Here is a 22,259-nt window from a genome sequence, read left to right on the forward strand (position 1 = left end):
TCCATTCATTTATTCATGCACTTATTTACTAAAAAATAATTACCAGGCTCCTACCATAGGCCAGGCGCTCTTGTAGACCTTGAGGATGCAGAGGTGAGCGATATCCTCACTGTTTTTTGTGGCAGTTGAACATCCATCCAAGAAGTTTCCTGGAATGCGTGCGAAAAGAAGCATCACTCCTACCCGCTTCCAGATATCCCCGCTTTACCGCAATGTGGAGAGGAGACGTGTCCCCAGGAGCTGGAGGTGAGCGATGGGGCCTAGCCAGGAGCCAGGGCTGCTGCCAGGGCGGGCCTTCCCCAGTCCGGACACACGGCGGGGCGGGGCGGGGCACGGAGGGGCCAGGTGGTGCACTCCGCTCCCGGCCCGCCCTCCTCCCGGCCCCCAGGGGGAGCTCGCGCCAAGGCATAGGAGCAGGCAGCGCGTGGGCGACGCGTGCGCTGCGTGGCCCGCGGATCTTCAGAAGGTGGAAAGTCTTTGCGGAGGCTTGGTGCCTCGCCGCCCGCTCGGGCCCCGCTTCCTCCCTCCAGCTCCCCATACTCTCCGCCGCCCCCGCCCCCCTCCCCTAGAGACTTAGGGCCGAGCGGACCCACCCCCGACGCCTGGAGTGGAGCCGGGTCCCCGCGGAGCCCGAACTCCCGGCTTGGCGTCTCTTCTCTCTGCCGCCGCTGCGCTGCCCCGGAGCCCGAGGGGAGGGCGGCGCGACCCTCGACCTCGCCCACGGCCGCACCGCCGCCGCACTCGGGCTGGACCCCGCCAGCCGAAGCCCAGTCCGCCCTCGGGGCCCCGCGCCTGGTAAGTAGGGGCGGACCCAGTACCGCGTCCCCGGGCTGCTGCTGGAGACCAACTTTTGAGTCCCACGTGTTCGCGTTCGCTCGGAGCCGCCCCTGCTGCTTAGGAAGAGCTAGCTGCGGGCAGCGTCTTGGTCCAGGGGAACTTTGGTGCGCCGTCTAGCTCCTGCCTTCCACCCGGTTCACCGGGGCCGGCGGGAGCGGGGAGAGGTCCAAGCTGCGCCTCCTGAGGGGAATGGGGAGGGGGAGGCGCAGAGTCTCAGCGTCCCAGCTGCAGTCGCAGCGCCCCACCTCCTGAGCGAGGGGATGTGCGGTGTCCCAGGGCTGGAGCCGCTGCAGTGGGACTCAGCCTCCTAACCATCCCCCCACTCTTACAGTAGGTTCCAGTATTTAATGGAGTCTTGGGCTCTCGGGTTTACAACTCATCCACGGGCTCGAAACTCATCCATTGGCTGGTAGGTCCCTTGAAGAGCTCAAAGATCTTGGTTTGTATTTTCCTTGAGGAGGAACCTGGACCCTGCCCCAAGGCTGCACATTGTTTCTGGATTGCCTCTCCCTTGTTTGCGCATCCCCCCGCCTCCCTTCCCTGATTTGCAAAGGTTTGAACCTGCTGTTTGGAACTCAGGGAAGGTCTTGGAGGCTGAATGACGCCTATTTCCTACAAACCAGAAACGGGGGACACAGAAAGGCTTTTGTGTCCAGGAGGGCCCCACAGAGTCCTTGTTTTCAGGCTCATCCCTGAGAGAAGTACTGTTAGGAAGATGTGTTCCTCCCTCCCCTTGAAGGACGCGGGTGGACCTTAAGGCTCTAGTTCCCCCCACCCCTTGCTCCCGCCTTCCAGGTCCTTGGGGGTGCATGGAGGAGGGGGTGCAGGAGGGGCGAGGGCTGCAGGGGGGTCGGTGGTTGGCAGTGAGGGAGGCATTGCATGCGCGCCAGTGCGTGTCCCGCCCCGACCCCTCGGAGCCCAGGATCCCTGATTCCCTAATGGGCTGCCCAGGAAGCCAGTGGGCTGCGTCATGTGCTGCCTTGTCACAAGTAAGAGGTGATGGCCTCCCGCTGCACCAGGAGTGCCCAGGCTTTTGCCCAGACGTCCCCCAGAGCTCCAAGCCCTGGGTCATGAGGCGTAGCTTTGTGGGAGCCGGCGTCCCTGGACCAGGGGCACTCAAAGGAGATGGTGGGTGCTGACCAGTGAAGCAAACTGGCCTTGGAGGTGGTTCACGCACATCTTTCTGTAGGTGAATCAGGCAGCCTGGAACTAGGTGCTGGGTGCCCTGTAAGTGAAGCTGAATCCGGCCTCTGTACCCCGACACCGAATTAAATGTTGGAGACAAAGTTTTGGGTGAAGTACAAAAGAATAGCTTTATTGCTTTGCCAGGCAAAGGGGCCCAGAGCTGCCTAATGCCCTCAAAAACTGTGCGTCCCAACAGGGAGGGGGTAGTGAAGAGTTTTATAGTAATGGTTCGAAGAGGACGTGATCAGCTTGTGGACATTTTTCTGATTGGGTTGGTGGTGAGGTAAGTGGGAGTCAGCATCATCAACCTTCTGGTTGCACCTGGTGGCCTGAGGTCTACGTGCTTGTGGGCAGCTTACAGTTAACTTCTCCCACGTGGTTGGGGTTTCAGTATCTGCAAAACAGCTCATAGGTTTTGTTTTGCGTGCCCCTTGAGGGGGAACCAGGACCCTCCCCCAAGGCTGCACTATTGTTTCTTTTGGCAGTTCCTCCCTAGTCTCCGCATCCCCCTCCCTTCCCTAATTAGCAACTGTTTGAACCTGCTGGTTGGAACTCGGGGAAAGTAATGGAGGCTGAATGAAGCCTATTATCTGTAATCAAGAAATGGCGGTGTTGACTTAAAAAAAAACAAACAACAAAGCACAACATAAGCGTTGCGAGTTAAGTTTTATTTGGGGCAAAATGAGTACTGCAGCCCAGTAGACAGCGTTTCGGTGAACTCTGAGAAACTGCTCCGAGGAGGCGAGGAGCGGAGCCAGGTTATGTAGAAGTTTTATAACAAAGGGCAGGTAGTCAGAACGTCAGAAGATTATTGTTTTTTGTTGTTTTTTTTTTAAAGAATTTTGGTAGGAACTTTAAAAATTTATTTATTTATTTATGCTGTGTTGGGTCTTCGTTTCTGTGTGAGGGCTTTCTATAGTTGCAGCGAGCGGGGGCCACTCTTCATCGCGGTGCGCGAGCCTCTCACGGTCGCGGCCTCTGTTGTTGCGGAGAACAGGCTCCAGACGCGCAGGCTCAGCATTTGTAGCTCACGGCCCCAATTGCTCCGCGGCATGTGGGATCTTCCCAGACCAGGGCTCGAACCCATGTCCCCTGCATTGGCAGGCAGATTCTCAACCACTGCGCCACCAGGGAAGCCCCAAAAGATTATTGTTAATTAAAGAAAACCAGGTATCACAAGTTAAGGAATTTAGGGCTTTTCTATGTATGGGAAGGTGCAAGAGTCTGGGCTCACTGAAATCATTCCTTTGATATGCACCTCAGCCATCTGGCTCTAGTATCCTGTGTTTTCAGATCCTGAGTTTCCTCAGGGTTCACCATAGGGAGTGGCTGCAGTCTGTTAGCTGCTAGAGGGCAGGTATTCTTTTCAGCCCTGAGTTCCCTCAGGGCTCACTGGCTCACGTTGGAGGGCTGCAATCGTTGATGACTATGACAGCCTTTGTTTACTGATAAGGCAGGAAATATTCCATTTATAAATATTCCATTACATTTATAAATATTCCATTTATCAGTCCCTCCTCTTGGTCGGAAATTAGACCAATGTTTGGGAGACATTTCATGACCAAATTTTGTCCCACAGCGCTGGGAGGTTCAGCCCAGATCAGGTGAAAATTCTTGTTGACATGCCACTCCAGGTGTTAATTTTCAGATTAGGCCCTGTTTAATCATCAGATTAAAGATTTTCTGGATCCTTTGTCTTATTTATCTATTATGATCCTGGAAATGTTTTCCCTTGTTGAATCTTCCCATATCTAGAGTTGCACTATTACAATTACAATCACTGATCGCATACAGAACTATATATTTGATCAACTCTTTCAAGCCGCCTAGTCACCATTATTTTTGTTGGAGGCTCAGTCACACATTTGGTAATATAGAAAACAATAATCTTGTAAAACAGGCAAAATACAAATAATATAGCTAATAATGTTAATAGAGTTATGAGTAAATATTTAAGCCAAGAGCATCCCACGCCAAACCAGTTTTCTAAGAGGTCGTCAGGGTTTGGGAATGGGTCACGTAAGGCAGAAATCTGATTTTTCATGTGGTTCATTAAACATGTTGTATTAGAGGATTCATCAGGTATGAAAACACAGCATTCAGTTTGAATGATGGCACAGGTGCCTCCCTGAGACGCTGTAAGGATGTCAGGAGCCGTGCAGTTTTGTAACACTGCTTTTCTCATCGTAGAGACCTCAGAATTCAGTAGGCTAATAGCCTGGTTACTATCACTGAGTACTGTAAGAGACAAGGATCATATAAAATAGGATATAAGTAATGCAGCTAGTAATATTGACAAAGTCATAGTGCAGCAGGGAGACACAATTATAAACAATTTGGAAACAAAGAACAAATTAAAACAATGCTTAGTATAACTAGTTGTAATCCAGTTGCAATAAACCATCAAGTCCATAGGAGAGCCAGCTGGAAAAGCCAAATTCTGGCAGGATCAGGTAGAGCGAAAAAGATAAATGTTTTATCTTTGTTTACAAGGGTATACTTTATCAACTCATAGGTCATAGCATAAGAGAAAAGGTTTTTCTGAAAAACCAAGATTAAAGCTAGTATATTTCCCAGTGTCATAAAGTTATAAATCATATTCATCAGTTCATTCAGTCCCATGTAATTGATTCCTGTTGATCTGGATGAAGTAATCAGGTTTTCCATCATTTGTTACATAGTTCAGTGGTATTATCTAAAGGCCATCAGAAACTTATGTTTGTTAAAAAAAAAAAAAAAAGTTATTTTTATGAGTCTTCTTGAAAATCTTCATTCTGTAAAAGCATCAGGACAAAACTTAAAATAACATGGTTAAAGATTTGAGTGCAATGCAATTAGTAGGAAACTTGGATATTTCCATGACATATACCATTTTAGAATAATTAGAATTATGACTGATAACATTGTATCAGGGCATATCAGATGTTAGGAATTCCATATAAATTTTGGAGTATCTATATTAATGACATTTATCCATACACTGTAACCTAAGGTTCGTCTCCAATCACTTGACAATGTTTCTGAAGTAATTAAACATACCAAATAAATTTAGTTTAACATTCCTCTCTAAAGGTTCTGAAGAACCTTAGGGGCAGGGCAGGAATAAAGATGCAGACATAGAGAATGGACTTGAGGACACGTGAGAGGGAAGGGTAAGCTGGGACGAAGTGAGAGAGTGGCATGGACTTATGTATACTACCAAATGTAAAATAGATAGCTAATGGGAAGCAGCCACATAACACAGGGAGATCAGCGGTGCTTTGTGCTTTGTGACCACCTAGAGGGGTGGGATAGGGAGGGTGGGAGGGAGACGCAAGAGGGAGGAGATATGGGGATATATGTATATATATAGCTGATTCACTTTGTTATAAAGCAGAAACTAACACACCATTGTAAAGCAATTATACTCCAATAAAGATTAAAAGAAAAAAATTCCTCTCTAAGATGTCTCAGAGATGTTCCTTCAAAGCATCCCAGAGTCAGCTGGAGGCTAAAAAAGAGCTTTAGTTGGATTTTAATATTTGGGAAGTTTGTTAAAAATATCGAAAAGGTTTTAAAACACAACAGGTCATTGTGAAACAATACTTACTCATTTAACCAAAGTCACAAAAAGATTAGTTAAGGGCACAGAAACTCACACGATCTGTTAACAAAAAGGGGCACTCTAAGAAACTTTGTTCAAATTCCAGTCTTGTACCAGTTTACTTAACAAAATCTATTTACTTAGTTAACTTCAATCTAAATTTAGTTAATCCTGACCATGCATAAAACTTTTTTCCCTCAGGGTTTCTTTTCCACAGCCTTTCTTTATCTGTATTCATATCAGCCTGTCCCTTATTTTTTCTGTCCAAATAAACCAACCAGCCCTAAGATATACTTTCTTCCTTTTCCCTCAATAAAATTTAATTCCATTCCTCATATCTTCTTTACTGGAAACACACATTCTAGTTTCCTACTGTACACTGAAATATTTCTGTATTATTCCTATCAGTTTTTTTTTTAATTTTATTTATTTAATTATTTTATTTTATTTTTGGCTGCATTGGGTCTTTGTTGCTGCACGCGAGCTTTCTCTAATGGAGAGCAGGGGCTACTCTTCGTTGCAGTGCGCAGGCTTCTCATTGCGGTGGCTTCTCTTGTTGTGGAGCACCGGCTCTAGGCGCGGGCTTCAGTAGTTGTGACACGTGGGCTCAGTAGTTGTGGCACGTGGGCTCAGTAGTTGTGGCTTGCGGGCTCTAGAACGCAGGCTCAGTAGTTGTGGCGCACGGGCTTAGCTGCTCTGCGGCATGTGGGATCTTCCTGGACCAGGGCTCGAACCCGTGTCCCCTGCATTGGCAGGCGGATTCTTAACCACTGTGCCACCAGGGAAGCCCTCCTATCAGTTTTAATTACATGTTTAAATTAGAATCCTCAACTCTTAAAAACCTTAATTTCTAGTGAAAGTTAAGAAGTAAGCAGTTATGAACTGTCTTTTACATTAGCATTCTGTAGATTGGTGAGCATAAATACCAGTGATAATTTCTAAAAACATTTGTTTTCTTAGAGAGGACATCTCAGGGTGACAGCAAACATTTTCATTAATAGTCCTAAATACCTTTAGTTTCTCTACTTAGTAATTGATGTCTCAGTATCTTTTTTTTTTTATTTTGGAAATTAGCTATTCAGTAAACTTCCGTAACTTAAATTAGCACAACTCTATAACTTTAAGTTATCAAATATCTGAAGGGATAATTTTAAGTAGACATATCTAAAATATATTTTTAAAGAGTTTACCCCAAAGCTTTTATTTACATTTAAAGTGTTATGAAACTGTTTTTCTTGCAACAGATATGGTAAGGTCTTATTTGACTTGTATTAAACCTAGGTACAATAAAGTATTACGCTTAATGTTGATGACTCTAACGGCATGTCTATATTAATTAGATCCACAAACAAACTTTAATACCAGATATCAACTTAATATTGAATATTTCCCGGTTCACGTGAACCTGAAAGTCATTTTGGCCGGTTTCTTTATTTGTAAGCGCTTTTTTAAAAATTAAATAGAGCTCTTTATTTATAAGTTCAATTTTGATAATGCTTTCCAGAGGTAGAGATAATCTCATATGTATAATGTGTACACAGACATAAACAGGCAAAACTAGAGGTCTCATGGCTTCATTTAAAAGAAAAAAAACTTAGTTATGAATTAGGTATTACAATATAAACTTACTAGTTTACAAAGGACAGTTGGAATACATTAAAGTTGCTTGCTTATATGACTAAGGCTTTACTATTTGTAAAGTTTGGCTGAGGGAGCATTCCCAGCGGTTTGAATTTTATAACTGCCACTTTGTCATTTTTTTTTTTTTTTCCTTTATTTCAGGTCTTGTCTGAGTGAGCTAATTAGGCTCAGTCTCAGGTCCTTGTGGCCTGTATTTACATTTCTGGTTTGTAGAGATTTGCAAGAGAAAGACAGTTGCTTTTAGTTTTCCAAAGAACAGGTCTGTCACCTAAATGATACTAAAAGATTTTATCAGTGACAAGATTTCTAATGAAACTGAAAATTATTTTACGAATTCTATGTTCTAGAACTTTAATTTATCATGCCTTCAAAGGTTTGTATAAGGCATTCAGCAAAGACCTTCTTTCTGAGTTTACAGGTTAAACCCAGAGCAAAATCACTATTTTTATTTTTCTTAGCCCTTGAATGTTAGTTCCCAGTTTTACCTACTTGTATGGTTCAGGTAACCCTGTTGGTGTCTTTTAGTATGTTCAATTAATATTTCCTGAGGGGCAGATTTATATGCGTTGTCTTATAATGCCATGTAGGGGAAGTATTTCCCAGTGAAACATGACTATTCCACAATATAATTAAACAAAAGAGTTGTAGCCATCTTATATAAAGCCCATTTAAATATACCAATTTTATATGCTTTCATCTCAATTCCATCAACTTTATACCTTTAACTTTACTTTTCATTAAGAGCCAATCAACAAGCTTACAGGAGAAGTTCTAGAAGTTTTTATTTTTGTTCCCTGTCCATTTAATCCTTTTTTATGTAAAAGGCTTCTGGGATCCCCAGAGTGAGGTTGAGGCAAGAACTTAGACCCTTTGGCCTAACTGTTGTCCCAAGTAATTGCTGGGCAGGTATCTCAGCGTAAAAAAAATTTTTTTTAGCCCGTTAAATATATTTTAAAGCTGAGGTAAAGAGAACAGACATGTTTGGCTTTTAATGTTGGGGACCAGTAGGGGGTCCCTTTTGGCCCATTTAACCTTAGGTAGTGTAATGTCGAAAACCTTGTGTTTAAATCACATCAGTGTCCATTTTATTTATCCCATTTTAAATAACCATCTAAAGATTTCTTTATTCATTTGAGATAATTCCTTTAAAATTTCTACCTTGTTGGAAATAGTATCTAGACTTTCCTTATAGGATTTTTACTGTTAACATTAATTATTCTGATGATTCTATTAGCATCTGTGAGACCCACTGAGGGAAGGCAAAGACCACAAACGAAGCTTCCCACACCAGTTTTTCTTACTTGTTTTAAACTAAAGAAGTTCTTAGGTAATCATTAGATATATTTCTTTTTTCCACCTTTAATGTGATTTTTGTTTTTATAGGTACCAATAAAACAGCTGTTTATAATGAGAGCACCCTAGATTGACCAATTTGTTAGTTTCTCCAATTTTAAAAGGATCCATCATTTGGCCATTTATAAAGTATATGTATTTATAGTGATTCAAACCATTAAGACGCAAGAGGCTTCCCCATAAGAGAGTAGGGGAGGATGTAACCTAAGTAAAATCCAGAAAGTTTACTCTCAAAAACAGTATGGCAGAGGTCAAGTTTTCAAAACACAGACATACAGGGAAAGTCCTAGGAAGATCAGGTAGAACATTTACATCTCAAAGACACGGGAAGAGAAATGCAGGTTTTCCCCTAGAAGGCCTTTGTTTAAAGTCAGAATTCTGAAAAGATATTTTTATCCAGCCAGCTTTTTAACCTTAATTTAACTTAACTGCGTATGCAATAAAAGAGCCTCCTCATTTTTAGGGTGTGATTTCCTTTAACTTCCAATTAAGTAAATATTGATTGATATAGAGGCTCATAGGTCTGGATGGTTAACTCAAATTTCTTAGCAAATCCCAATGGATCCCGACTCAGATTGGAAAATTCCTTAGCCAAGGCTCTAAGTTCTGCCAAGGTCCAGTGTGTATACATAAGCACCCAGGATGGTTCACCCCTCCCTGTAATAGGTTTCTCCTATGGGACCACTGCATGGTACAAGGACTCTGCATCCACCACTCCCATAAGTTTCTCAGTCGACTGAGAAAGCCGTAACCAGCCGGGAGGAGTCTTGTCCCTTTTTTTCAGAGCAGCGCTCTCATGTAATATCTTTACTTTTACCCTGACAAATTCTATTAAGGCAGCCATTGAGGAAAAGCATCAGATCAGCCTCTCACCTAACCACTCAGCCAAGACCGCTCAGTCTCCTACAACTGAGCAAACCCTGGTATCTTTCAACCGGGTCCGTCCCCGCGCCCCCCCGCCCCCCGCCCCAGTATCTTTCAGCTGGGCGGGGGCAGGTACCTGCTATACACCACCAAATAAAACTCAGATTCATCAAACAACACGGGAGATCCAAGAGCCAGGAGAGACTTACCCAAATTCGTCTGGACTCTCCGAGGAGGCAGATGGGCACAAGGGGCCGCTACTGGTACCAAGGCTCCGTTTCCTCTTAGAGTTCAGGCGAAGGAGAGAAGTCCACTCTGGGTCCCTTATTCGTGGTCGCCATAACTCTCGACTTAAAAAAAATGCACACCATGAGAGTTGGGAGTTAAGTTTTATTTGGGGCAAAATGAGGACTGCAGCCCAGCAGACAGCGTTTCAGTGAACTCTGAGAAACTGCTCCGAGGAGGCGAGGAGGGGAGCCAGGTTATATAGAAGTTTTATAACAAAGGGCAGGTAGTCAGAACGTCAGAAGATTATTGTTAACTAAAGAAAACCAGGTATCTCAAGGAATTTAGCGCTTTTCTATGTATGGGAAGATGGAAGAGTCTGGGCTCACTGAAATCATTCCTTTGATATGCACCTCAGCCATCTGGGGCCAGTATCCTGTGTTTTCACATCCTGAGTTTCCTCAGGGCTCACCGTAGGGAGTGGCTGCTGTCTCTTGGCTGCTAGATGGCTAGTATTCTTTTCAGCCCTGGGTTCCCTTAGGGCTCACTGGCTCACGTTGGAGGGCTGCAGTCATCGATGTCTATGACATCATCCTTTGTTTACTAATATGGCAGGAAATATTCCATTTATAAATATTCCAGTACATTTATAAATATTCCATTTATCAGTGGACACAGAAAGGCTTTTGTGCCCAGGAGCCCCAGAGGGTCCTGCTCGGTGTCATAAGGTCCCAGAGAGATTTTGGAAATAGAAAGGGAACAAGTATAAACATGGAAGACCCAGAAGGTCAAGGATAAGACGTCCTCCATCCTTTTCTTTCCCCTTTTTTCCACTCTCCCTCCTTCTTCCTTCTACCCCTTTGTCCGTCTTTCCATCCATCTTTCTTTCCATCCTTTCTTCCATTCTTCTCTACTCCTTCCTTTCTCCCTCCATCCTTCCCTCTTTTACTTTCCCCTCCTCACTTTCTTCCATTTGTCATTTTCTCTAAGTTTTCCTCCCTCCCTCCCTTCCTTCCATTCAACAGACATGTTTAGGTGTCTTCTGGGTGCTGTTGGTACTTAGTTTGCACGGAATTTTGTTGCCCTTTCTGTCAGGACAGGTCCACCCTTGTGCTACCAGGGAACACTTTTGTACTGTGTTACCTTCCCCTCCTCTTTCTTTCCTTTATCAATTAGCATAAATGGAACAGCTGCCTTAGAGAAAAAAGCTAAAATGATCATGGAGTTCACTTTCAGGAAGGAAGGTTAAAATCAAGTTTAGAAATCGAGGTATGAATATGTGAAAAGCTGAATAATAGTGGAATAATTACATGATGTCACAAAACAAGGATGTGAGATGCCAGAAGGCAGCATGAGCTGTTTGTTATTGTTAGAGTGAAATGAGACACCGGCTGAGTTTAGAGAATGGAGCAGTTATTGTGGGGTGGATGGGTTTGGGAAAGCCTTATAGAGAAGGAGCGTAAACTGGGGTTCCAAATAGGATTTTCATATTTGGAAAAGAGGGAAAATTTCAGTCCAGGAAAGGGGAATGACGTGGGTAAAAGCTCAGCAGTTTTGGTCTTTTGTGTTGTTGTTGTTGTTGTTGTTTGTCGCCTACATTTTCCAAGGGAAAGTTCCAGTCCAGGGAACCTCTTTCTTTCCCAGGGCTCCTTTGCCGCCACTTCCTCTTCAGTTCTGTGTCTTTCCCCACATTTTAAATTCACCTGTTGATGGGCTCAGGGGAAGCACCCCGTTTCTCTCAGTCCCTGCCTTGATCAGCAGACTGGTCACTTTTTGCTGCACATCAAGAGCTTCTTGGAGGGGACATCTAAACTGAAGAGAGGGTGTTGAAATGTTATGCCCAGCTTGGTGGTTGAAATTCCAACTGTAATTTTTATCAGCTCTGGGTGAGCCAGAGCATGCTCTGACATGCTGGAGATCTCAGAGGGCCTGAAGTCAAAGATTTCAGTTGGAATTCCTAGCGTGGCTGGCCCAGTGTGATTGAGTCCAATCCAGGGAATGCTCATTTTTCTTGCACACTGTATGTACATTTAACAGTTGTTCTTGGATGTTTTCGTAGTAGATGTGTGTTATATGCTGAAGCCAATCCATATTATTTGGTTCTGACATCCTCAATCCATGAAGGAATAGTTGATTTTCAGATGCCTGCAGAACCTTGATCCTAGCCAGGTGTCTGGGTCTTTCCTGGCAGTGACTTGAGTGAAATCTGACCGATATACTGTGGTGACAGCCAGGCTGTGGAAGTTGAAGATTCTACGTTTATTCCCTCTGAGGCTGGCATTTCTCTGCGATTGTTCCATTGTATCCGTTCCAAGGCTAGAGAGATATAAGGTGGCCAGGGTCCCCCTAGGCTTGTGGCCTTTTGATATTTGCCCTTAAGTAAAAGAAAAAATCCCTTTACCAAATACTTGCTGGTTGCTCAGAATAAAAATTTTCTCATGGGTACATTACAATTGATTATTAAAAAGTTCACATTCAGGCATCCTATATGTTGTTTGTGTGTGTGTGTGTGTGTTTGTAGGCAGAACAAGGAATTCCTGTTCCTTCCAAGGACAGTGTAGTGATTCTCAGGGTCTATTTGATCTTTCCTTCCCTTCCTTCATCAGGTGAAATCTGGTTAAAAGGGTTACCTTGGAGCAGAAAGGAAGGGGAAGGATGGTCCTGGTGGTAAAGCCTCACTGAAAGCTGTCCTAGAATGATATTTTAGGACAAAAAAACAGTTTTGAAAGTTTCAATTCAACTCTACGTGTTATAAATAAAGGCAAACCTAGGTCCAGAGATGTCAAGTGATTTGGGGCAAAGTGATGCAGCAGCTTAAAGATAAACCAGGATCTGAGTACAGGTTCTCTGACTCTTGGAAATAATTACATGTACAGAATCTTTGCACCCTGTTATCAAAGTATGTTAGACAAAGAAAGCGATGATAAGTAAATTAAATGTTTGATCAGCAGAATAAATGAAACAGCTTTGTTCCACACTTCATTGGGAGTGATTTAACAGAATTTTTAAGAAAAATTTTAAAAGTGGAGGATAAAATATATTTCAAGAGTACAGAGGTCTTTTACAAAGATATATAGGGTCTGTTTGAAAAATATTCTCATAAAAAAGCAATCAGACTTAATTGCCCACGACATTCTCATAACATGATATAAGGACTTTGGAGGTGTAGAATGCTGAGCTAATTAAAAGCTATCCAGTTGCTCTAAAACTATTAAATAGCTGTTTTGTGAAAGAGGAAGGCAAGTACACAGTACATCAAAAGACAGTAGAAGTGCAGTCTTCCCCGTATACCATGGGATGCAATGAAAACTGTAATTGGACTACATTTCCTACTCCCAAACGCCAGTGTTAGAGAAGAAAAATAGAGATTAAAATAGCTTCTGAATCAAAAACATTTTAAGAAACAAAGAAAGAAAAAGGAAAGAGAAATCAAAATAATCTGGGTATTGAGAAAGGAAAAACCAAGTGGTCTAATGAACAAAGCTATCATGCCTAGCCCCAGCTTGATAGTGCCTCTTCCCTCTCCTCCTTGTCAGCTGCCCCTCGTCTTCACCTCAATCACTGAGCAATTAGGAAGGCCTGGCCCCTGCATTCCCAGAGTCAGGATCTTGAGGAGATTGGGGGGTGGGGGGATGGGGGCTGCCCTGGGGCTATCTTCTCTACCCTGGCCCCTTAGGGAAGGCTCTGGGAGGGTCAGAGAGAGCACTGATGCCAGCTGTAGGCACATCTCCAGCGCCTCCCAGCTCAGGCGGTTGAAGAAAGGCCTTTACGAGCTGCAGAGGCGCCTTCTTGCAGCTCCTCCAGTAGCAGCCGCCCTCTTAGAGCCGGGCTCCGGTGCAGAGCCCTCAAGACAGTCCTGTGTTCCCCACCCAGGAGAATGCGCAGAGTGAGCTCACTGGCAATCCTGCACAGTTTGGCTTTGCTTCAACCCAGACCTCCTCCTTTGTTCCCCATCTCTCCAAGTCACTACTGTCATCCACCCCAAAAGTTTACTGATCACCTGTATTGGTTGCATTATGAGAAGCAGTATAGATAGAAGTTAAGAGCACTGTCTCTGGAGCTGGGATCCCTGGGTCCAAATCTGGACTCCACACTTGTAGCTGCATGATTTGGGCCAAGTTACTCAATCTCTTTATCCCCAGTTCTATTATCTATCGATATGGAATAATAATGATAAAGGGTCCCAAGGCATGAGTTGTGAGGTTGTTAAATGAGAAGGGCCTTAAAGCACTTTGGTAGTGCCTGGCACAGAATAATTGCTCCTTAAATGTTAGCAATGATTATTACTTTAACCTCTAGGGACACAGGGAAAGGGTGTCATACCGTCCCTGCCCTGGAGGGATTATGCTGTAATCTGGGAAGCTGAACATTTTTCAGTCATGAAGAAGGAAGTTGGTCTTGTGTCTTGTGCATCCAGCAAAGGATCAGTTGTTATGTCTGAGGATGGATCGCCATCCCTCCCCGCACCGTCTAGCATGGATGGGACAGAGGCTTCTTGCTTCCCAACAAGAGCTAAGCCCTCCAGTCATGTTAGTTTCTTCCGTATCTCAGACTTCTGAGAAGTCCTGAGTTTCATTCACTCTTTTTCAAAAAAAAAAAAAAAAAGCAAGCTCCTGGTTACACAGGCATAACTACATGTAATTGCCTGAAGAAATATCAATAGAATAGACATGCATTCTTAAATATGCTACTGCCCTCGAGGCCACCTTTTTGGTTGTGTCCCTTTGGAAATGCAGTCTGGGAAAATGCAGAGGAGAGACCAGTCTGATTTGCGGAATTTTGTATGAGTTTATCAAGCTCATAATGCCCAGACACATGCATCTCTTAGAATGAAGCTTCCGTGCTCTGGGTAAGTCCCTCCTCTTACTGTGTGGTGCCAGTCTTTTCAGTTTAATCCTCTTCCAAACTCAGTGACACTCAAGGGTAGGACGGGAGGAAGGATTTCGCACCATTGCCATCTTGGCTACGAACTTCTGTTCATCCAGGAGCATCACCTCTTGGTGGCTTTCACAGCTCATGTCAGTGAGCTGGGGCTCAGGTTCTGCCCACTTCATACCTAACACCACCTTGAGCAGAGGTTGGCAAACTGTGGCCAAGGAACCCAATCTAGCCTGCCACCGGTCTTTATAAATAAAACTTTATTGGGACACAGCCACACCCATGAATTGATATATTGCCTACAGCTGCTTTTGTGTTACGAAGGCAGAGTTGAGTAGTATTAATATACATGGCCCCTGTCTTCCAGGCGTATGACACTAGGACTGCCTGGGAGGAAGACTTCAGGTTGTGTGGTCAGAAGGAGAGAGTGTCAAGGAGAAGTGGTATTTTTTAAAATAAAAATCAGAAAGTCAGTGTATTAATGGATGTACATGAGAAATGGAAGCATGGGTGGTCTTGCAGCTGTGGTAACCCAAAGCCTCCATCCCCTCCACAAGGACAGTCCTCTCCCCAAAGATAGGAAAGTCCTGGTCAACCAACATTTCTAAAGCACCTACTATGTGCCTATCACAGGGTTCGGTGCTTTATATGTGTCACCTCCCCCCTGCTGAAAGGGTACCACGAAAACAAGGCAATGGGGGAAGATTAAAGGGGCTAAAAATTCCACCCAGAGGGGCTCTAACTTCACAGAAAATCCCATGTGCTAATAATTAAACCTCTTAAATCACAGCTGAGAATACTTTTGCCACTAATGGAGTACTTATGTGAAAATAACTATAGTACATTGTGTTTATTCTTTTTTTGAATTTTTAAATTTTATTTTTTTATACAGCAGGTTCTTATTAGTCATCCATTTTATACACATCAGTTTATACATGTCAATCCCAATCTCCCATCACACCACCACCACCATCACCCACTGTTGCTTTCCCCCCTTGGTGTCCATACGTTTGTTCTCTATATCTGTGTCTCAATTTCTGCCCTGCAAACTGGTTCATCCGTACCATTTTTCTAGGTTCCACATATATGCGTTAATATGCGATATTTGTTTTTCTCTTTCTGACTTACTTCACTCTGTATGACAGTCTCTAGATTCATTCACGTCTCTACAAATTACCCAATTTTGTTCCTTTCTATGGCTGAGTAATATTCCATTGTATATATGTACCACATCTTCTTTATCCATTCGTCTGTTGATGGGCATTTAGGTTGCTTCCATGACCTGGCTATTGTAAATAGTGCTGCAATGAACATTAGGGTGCATGTGTCTTTTTGAATTACGGTTTTCTCTGGGTATATGCCCAGTAGTGGGATTGCTGGGTCATATGGTAATTCTAGTTTTAGTTTTTTAAGGAACCTCCATACTGTTCTCCATAGTGGCTGTATGAGTTTACATTCCCACCAACAGTGCAAGAGGGTTCCCTTTTCTCCACACCCTCTCCAGCATTTGTTGTTTGTACATTTGCTGATGATACCCATTCTAACTGGTGTGAGGTGATACCTCATTGTAGTTTTGATTTGCATTTCTCTAATAGTGATGTTGAGCAGCTTTTCATGTGCTTCTTGGCTATCTGTATGTCCTCTTTGGAGAAATGTCTATTTAGGTTTTCTGCCCATTTTTGGATTGGGTTGTTTGTTTGTTTTTTAATATTGAGCTGCATGAGCTGTTTATATATTTTGGAGATTAATCCTTTGCCCGTTGATTCATTTGCAAATATTTTCTCCCATTCTGAGGGTTGTCTTTGCCTCTTGTTTGTAGTTTCCTTTGCTTTGCAAAAGCTTTTAAGTTTCATTAGGTCCCATTTGTTTATTTTTGTTTTTATTTTTTTTATTTTTATTTTTTTTAAATTTTTAAATTTATTATTTATTTATTATTTTTATTTTTGGCTGTGTTGGGTCTTCGTTTCTGTGCGAGGGCTTTCTCCAGTTGCGGCGAGTGGGGGCCACTCTTCATCGCGGTGCGTGGGCTTCTCACTATCGCGGCCTCTCTTGTTGCGGAGCAGAGGCTCCAGACGCTCAGGCTCAGTAGTTGTGGCTCACGGGCCCAGTTGCTCCGCGGCATGTGGGATCTTCCCAGACCAGGGCTCGAACCCATGTCCCCTGCGTTGGCAGGCAGATTCTCAACCAGTGCGCCACCAGGGAAGCCCCCTGTTTTTATTTCTATTCCTCTAGGAGGTGGATCACAAAAGATCTTGCTGTGATTTATGTCAAAGAGTGTTCTTATGTTTTCCTCTAAGAGTTTTATAGTGTCTGGTCTTACATTTAGGTCTGTAATCCATTTTGAGTTTATTTTTGTGTATGGTGTTAGGGAGTGTTCTAATTTCATTCTTTTACATGTAGCTGTCCAGTTTTCCCAGCACCACTTCTTGAAGAGACTGTCTTTCCTCCACTGTGTATCCTTGCCTCCTTTGTCATAGATTAGTTGACTGTAGGTGTGTGGGTTTATCTCTGGGCTTTCTATCCTGTTCCATTGATCTATATTTCTGTTTTTGTGCCAGTACCATGTTGTCTTGATTACTGTAGCTTTGTAGTATAGTCTGAAGTCAGGGAGTCTGATTCCTCCATCTCCGTTTTTTTCCCTCAAGACTGCTTTGGCTATTCGGGGTCTTTTGTGTCTCCATACAAATTTTAAGATTTTTTGTTCTAGTTCAGTAAAAAATGCCGTTGGTAATTTGATAGGGATTGCATTGAATGTGTAGATTGCTCTGGGTAGTATAGTCATTTTCACAGTATTGATTCTTCCAATCCAAGAACATGGTATATTTCTCCACCTGTTGGTATCATCTTTAATTTCTTTCATCAGTGTCGTATAGTTTTCTGCATACAGGTCTTTTGTCTCCCTAGGTAGGTTTATTCCTAGGTATTTTATTCTTTTTGTTGCAGTGCTAAATGGGAGTGTTTCCTTAATTTCTCTTTCAGATTTATCATCATTAGTGTATAGGAATGCAAGAGATTTCTGTGCATTAATTTTGTATCCTGCAACTTTACCTAATTCATGGAATAGCTCTAGTTTTCTGGTGGCATCTTTAGGATTCTCTATGTATAGTATCATGTCATCTGCAAACAGTGACAGTTTTACTTCTTCTTTTCCAGTTTGTATTCCTTTTATTTCTTTTTCTTCTCTGACTGCCGTGGCTAGGACTTTCAAAACTATGTTGAATAATAGTGGTGAGAGTGGACCTCCTTGTCTTCTTCCTGATCTTAGAGGAAATGCTTTCAGTTTTTCACCATTGAGAATGATGTTTGCTGTGGGTTTGTCATATATGGCCTTTATTATGTTGAGGTAGGTTCCTCTATGCCCACTTTCTGGAGAGTTTTTATCATAAATCGGTGTTGAATTTTGTCAGAAGCTTTTTCTGCATCTATTGAGATGATCATATGGTTTGTATTCTTCAATTTGTTAATATGGTGTATCACATTGATTGATTTGCATATATTGAAGAATCCTTGCACCACTGGGATAAATCCCACTTGATCGTGGTGTATGATCCTTTTAATGTGTTGTTGGATTCTGTTTGCTAGTATTTTGTTGAGGATTTTTGCATCTATATTCATCAGTGATATTGGTCTGTAATTTTCTTTTTTTGTAGTGTCTTTGTCTGGTTTTGGTATCAGGGTGCTGGTGGCTTCATAGAATGAGTTTGGGAGTGTTCCTTCCTCTGCAGTTTTTTGGAAGAGTTTGAGAAGGATGGGTGTTAGCTCTTCTCTAAATGTTTGATAGAATTCACCTGTGAAACCATCTGGTCCTGGACTTCTGTTTGTTGGAAGATTTTAAATCATAGTTTCAATTTCATTACTTGTGATTTGTCTGTTCATATTTTCTATTTCTTCCTGGTTCAGTCTTGGAAGGTTATACCTTTCTAAGAATTTGTCCATTTCTTCCAGGTTGTCTATTTTATTGGCATAGAGTTGTTTGTAGTAGTCTCTTAGGATGCTTTGTATTTCTGCAGTGTCTGTTATAACGTCTCCTTTTTCATTTCTAATATTGTTGATTTGAGTCCTCTCCCTCTTGATGAATCTGGCTAATGGTTTATCAATTTTGTTTATCTTCTCAAAGAAGCAGCTTTTAGTTTTATTCATCTTTGCTATTGTTTTCTTTGTTTCTATTTCATTTATTTCCACTCTGATCTTTATGATTTCTTCTGCTAACTTCGGGTTTTGTTTGTTCTTCTTTCTCTAGTTCCTTTAGGTGCAAGGTTAGATTGTTTATTTGAGATTTTTCTTGTTTCTTGAGGTAGGCTTGTATAGCTATAAACTTCCCTCTTAAAACTGCTTTTGCTGCATCCCATAGGTGTTGGATTGTCGTGTTTTCATTGTCATTTGTCTCTAGGTATCTTTTGATTTCCTCTGATTTCTTCAGTGATCTCTTGGTTATTTAGTAACGTATTGTTTAGCCTCCACGTGCTTGTGTATTTTACGTTTTTTTTTCCCTGTAATTGATTTCTAATCTCATAGAGTTGTGGTCAGAAAAGATGCTTGATATGATTTCAGTTTTCTTAAATTTACTGAGGTTTGATTTGTGACCCAAGATGTGACCTATCCTGGAGAATGTTCCGTGCACACTTGAGAAAAAAAGTGTAATCTGCTGTTTTTGGATGGAATGTCCTATGAATATCAATTAAATCTATCTGGTCTATTGTGTCATTTAAAGCTTGTGTTTCCTTATTAATTTTCTGTTCGGATGATCTGACCATTGGTGTAAGTGAGGTGTTAAAGTCCCACACTTTTATTGTGTTACTGTCGATTTCCTCTTTTATAGCTGTTAGCAGTTGCCTTATGTATTGAGGTGCTCCTATGTTGGGTGCATATGTATTTATAATTGTTTTATCTTCTTCTTGGATTGATCCCTTGATCATTATGTGTAGTGTCCTTCCTTGTCTGTTGTAACGTTCTTTATTTTCAAGTCTATTTTATCTGATATGAGTATTGCTACTCCAGCTTTCTCTTGATTTCCATTTGCATGGAATATGTTTTTCCATCCCCTCACTTTCAGTCTGAATGTGTCCCTTGGTCTGAAGTGGGTCTCTTATGGACAGCATATATATGGGTCTTGTTTTTGTATCCATTCAGCAAGCCTGTGTCTTTTGGTTGGGGCATTTAATCCATTCACGTTTAAGGTTATTATTGATATGTATGTTCCTATTACCATTTTCTTAATTGTTTTGGGTTTGTTTTTGTAGGTCCTTTTCTTCTCTTGTGCTTCCCACTTAGAGAAGTTCCTCTAGCATTTGTTGTAGAGCTGGTTTGGTGGTGGTGAATTCTCTTAGCTTTTGCTTGTCTGTAAAGCTTTTGATTTCTCCATCGAATCTGAATGACATCCTTGCCGGGTAGAGTAATCTTGGTTGTAGGTTCTTCCCTTTCATCACTTTAAATATGTCATGCCACTCCCTTCTGGCTTGTAGAGTTTCTGCTGAGAAATCAGCTGTTAACCTTATGGGAGTTCCCTTGTATGTTATTTGTTGCTTTTCCCTGCTGCTTTCATTAATTTTTCTTTGTCTTTAATTTTTGCCAATTTGATTACTATGTGTCTCGCCGTGTTTCTCCTTGGGTTTATCCTGTATGGGACTCTCTGCGCTTCCTGGACTTGGGTGGCTATTTCCTTTCCCATGTTAGGGAAGTTTTCAACTATAATCTCTTGACATATTTTCTCTGGTCCTTTCTCTCTCTCTTCTCCTTCCTGGACCCCTATAATGCGAATGTTGTTGCGTTTAATGTTGTCCCAGAGGTCTCTTAGGCAGTCTTCATTTCTTGTCATTCTTTTTTCTTTCTTTTTTTTTTTTTTTAATTATCTATTTATTTATTTATGGCTGTGTTGGGTCTTCGTTTCTGTACGAGGGCTTCCTCTAGTTGCGGCAAGTGGGGGCCACTCTTCATCGCGGTGCGCGGGCCTTTCACTATCGTGGCCTCTCTTGTTGCGGAGCACAGGCTCCAGACGCGCATGCTCAGTAGTTGTGGCTCACGGGCCTAGTTGCTCCGCGGCATGTGGGATCTTCCCAGACCAGGGCTCGAACCCGTGTCCCCTGCATTGGCAGGCAGATTCTCAACCACTGCACCACCAGGGAAGCCCAGCATTCTTTTTTCTTTATTCTGTTCTGTGGCAGTGAATTCCACCATTCTGTCTCCCAGGTCACTTATCTGTTCTTCTGCCTCAGTTATTCTACTATTGATTCCTTCTAGTCTATTTTTCATTTCAGTTATTGTATTGTTCATCTCTGTTGGTTTCTTCTTTAATTCTTCTAGGTCTTTGTTAAACATTTCTTGAAGATCTTTGCCTCCATTCTTTTTCTGAGGTCCTGGATCATCTTTGCTATCATTATTCTGAATTCTTTTTCTGGGAGGTTGCCTATCGCCACTTCATTTAGTTGTTTTTCTGGGGTTTTATCTTGTTCCTTCATCTGGTGCATAGCCCTCTGCCTTTTCATCTTGTCTGTCTTTCTGTGAATGTGGTTTTTGTTCCACAGGCTGCAGGATTGTAGTTCTTCTTGCTTCTGCTGTCTGCTCTCTGGTGGATGAGGCTATCTAAGAGGCTTGTGCAAGTTTCCTGATGGGAGGGACTGGTGGTGGGCAGAGCTGGCTGTTGCTTTGGTGGGCAGAGCTCAGTAAAACTTTAATCCGCTTGTCTGCTGATGGGTGGGGCTGGGTTCCTTCCCTGTTGCTTGTTTGGCCTGAGGTGACCCAGCACTGGAGCCTACAGGCTCTTTGGTGGGGCTAATGGTGGACTCTGGGAAGGCTCATGCCAAGCAGTACTTCCCAGAACTTCTGCTGCCAGTGTCCTTGTCCCCACGGTGAGCCACAGCCACCCCCCGCATCTGCAGGAGACCCTCCAACACTAGCAGGTAGGTCTTGTTTAGTCTCCTATGAGGTCACTGCTCCTTCCCCTGGGTCCCAATGCACACACTACTTTGTGTGTGCTCTCCAAGAGTGGCCTCTCTGTTTCCCCCAGTCCTGTTGAAGTCCTGCAATCAAATCCCACTAGCCTTCAAAGTCTGATTCTCTAGGAATTCCTCCTCCCGTTGCCAGACCCAGGTTGGGAAGCCTGATGTGGGGCTCAGAACGTTCACTGCAGTGGGTGGACTTCTGTGGTATAAGTGTTCTCCAGTTTGTGAGTCACCCACCCAGCAGTTACAGGATTTGATTTGATTGTGATTGCGCCCCTCCTACCGTCTCATTGTGGCTTCTCCTTTGTCTTTGGATGTGGGGTATCTTTTTTGGTGAGTTCCAGTGTCTTCCAGTCGATGATTGTTCAGCAGTTTGTTGTGATTCCGGTGTTCTTGCAAGTGGGAGTCCATTGTGTTTATCCTTATCACAGCTCTGAGATTTCTACTTTCATATGAGCTTTTGTACCTAGCTCATGAGTGGGAAGTTTAGGAGCTGAGATTTTAGTTTAGGTCTGTCTGACTCCACCATATAAGACTTAAGTGCCCTCGAGTTTCTCTCTACATATGTCAGGTTCCTTCACTCAGAGTTGGCCTTTCCTGGATCCCAGGAACTGCAGAAGCACATGCTTACATGACAAGAGAATAAGGGAAAAGACTGATGGGTCTGGCTTAGGTCACATGCCCACCTCTTGAACCAACCACTGGAACTAGGGGATAATGCTTATGGTTGGCCATCTGGGGTCATTGTTTTAATA

At 43.0% G+C, this 22,259-nt stretch overlaps 1 pseudogene; it reads left to right on the plus strand.

Moving 5' to 3' along the window:
- Positions 1–445: 445 nt before the first annotated feature.
- Positions 446–22,259, plus strand: part of LOC103001474 (eukaryotic translation initiation factor 5-like) — a 50,171-nt pseudogene continuing 28,357 nt past the window's right edge.

Source organism: Balaenoptera acutorostrata, chromosome 16 (assembly GCF_949987535.1).
Source record: "Balaenoptera acutorostrata chromosome 16, mBalAcu1.1, whole genome shotgun sequence".
Taxonomy (NCBI): Eukaryota; Metazoa; Chordata; class Mammalia; order Artiodactyla; family Balaenopteridae; genus Balaenoptera; species Balaenoptera acutorostrata.